This window comes from Musca autumnalis, unplaced genomic scaffold (assembly GCF_047663935.1).
Source record: "Musca autumnalis isolate F117 unplaced genomic scaffold, ASM4766393v1 scaffold_5, whole genome shotgun sequence".
NCBI classification, from domain to species: Eukaryota; Metazoa; Arthropoda; class Insecta; order Diptera; family Muscidae; genus Musca; species Musca autumnalis.
The window spans coordinates 173,405,769-173,408,030 of NW_027412088.1; positions in this window are offsets into that span (position 1 = coordinate 173,405,769).

Sequence of the window (2,262 nt, forward strand, 5' to 3'; positions counted from 1 at the left end):
TTTGACGATTCCAGCTCCTTCAATTTTTGTTGAATTATTGTTTGCCAAATGCAAAACATCTGTATTGGAATCTCCCATTCTGTAAAATTTACCTTTATCAGAACACATGTGCGATGAGGCACCTGAATCCAAACACCATTGTTCTGCCTCTGCATTAACACCCATCGAAATTTCAGCATTTCCTGAAAATTCCTGTTTCTTTCGGTTTCCACCTGTATCGTTACTTGCATTTCTGATTCTGCAGTCTCTCGCCATGTGGCCAATCCTTCCACACGAAAAACATTTTGACTTGAAATTCGATCCATTTTCCTTCTTTGTCTTTTCATGGGCTTCCAAAATATACTGTTCTTCCATAGGTCCTCTATATAAAGAATATTGTATATTTAATCCTGGACACTTCATTAAACTGTTCTCATCTTGCCATATAAGTTTGCGGCACAAAAATTTTCCCCAATGTGAATTTGTTGTTATTGTTGTCCATGTTCTGTTGCAGTTTGTTACACATTTGTGGTTGAGAAAAACAATTTTCCCAGCAATTTAAAAACAATTTAAATAAACAATAAATTTCATAATTAATGTGTGGTAGTTGGAGGGGACGGTGTTGCATGCATTTTCCTCTGGAAATTGCATAAAAAGTATGGGTTACAGAGATATTGACATGGGTGTGCGAGGTGCGACAAGTAAAACATGTCGTACAATTTAGTTTATGTTAGGGAGGGAATAACAAACTGAAGGAATAACAGTTCACCTCAACCTAAAAATAGCACTGATGTTGGATTAATTCCGTTATCTGTTATCTGTTGCCTTTAATCAATTTGAAATTGAACTCTGCTCCATTCCGTATGCAAAAACTATTTTTTTTCTAGAAATTTAAGTCTTTAAGCCCCTTTTAAGTTTTTAAAAGTTGTTTTTATAAAATTTTCCACGGTAAATGAATAACGCATAAGGCAGCTACAACACCAACCTTGCCAGAAGCACTTACACCGCTAAAGAACAACTTAATGCATCAAGGCTACCATGGAACCATACATAATTTATATTGCATTTGAAACAACACAGCAAAAATATAGACGCTTTTCACACAACGCTGCGTTCCAACAAAGTCCAGTGAATTTTTTTTAAAAGGTTAGTTTTTTTCTTATGTGCGTAAGCTTTCCTGGGGGTGTTCAGAAGGCGGAGAGGGGAGAATTAAAATGAAATTATTTTGTAATAAAAACAATTTAGAGAAAAAGGGTGAAACGTTTTTAATGACGGGATATGGAAGGCCGGAAAGTCTTCTTATAGAAGAAGTCTTTTTTCTACAACGAAAATAGTCCTGAGGTTCTCAGGATTTTTTTCTATAGAAAAAAATAGTCCTGAGGCTCTCAGGAGTTTTTTCTATAGAAAAAAATAGTCCTGAGGTTCTCTGGAGTTTTTTTTTTCTGTAAAAAAATAGTCCTGATGTTCTTACGAATTTTTTTCTATAGAAAAAAATAGTCCTGAGGTTCTCAGGAATTTTTTTATAGAAAAAAAGTCCTGGGGATATCAGGAATTTATTTCTATAGCAAAAACTAGTCCTGAGGTTCTCAGGAATTTTTTCTCTATAGAAAAAACTATTCCTGAGGTGCTCAGGAATTTTTTCTTATAGAAAAAAAGAACTAAGGATCTCAGGATTTTTTTTTATAGAAAAAATAGCCCTTGGGTTCTCAGGATTTTTTCTATAGAAAAAATTGTCGTGAGGCTCTAATCCTGAGGTTCTGAGTTTATCAGGAATTTCAATAAAGATAAATAAAAAGAAAATATCCACGAAATAATAACACACTCGGCTATTTCCCAGAAACTCCCAGGTTAGGTCAATTTCCGAAGCAGAGCAGATTTGAAAATAAAATTTTAATGATGGGATGGATACAACACCAAGTTGTTCGAAGGTTATTTGACGAAAAGTTAACATATCATCTCCTACGATCTCCTAAGATCAGCTAAACTGCTATCACCCCAAAACTTGTTTACCCATTTCTCTAGCCAAGCATTGCATTAACGTTAACCAGATAAACAGATACATGCGAAGAATGCTTCCATGCTTTTAATGTTGCAATATATTTTTAACAAAAACAACAGTAACAACAACCTTATTTAATATTTTATACATTTAAGTGCATAGTTTTTAGAGAAAATCTGTTATTTAAAATTGCCGAGAGAATAAAATTGAGAGAGGTGAGGGATGGACCGACTGCAATACATTCCGTAAAAATAGTAAATATTTAAAAATAAAACGAAGATCTG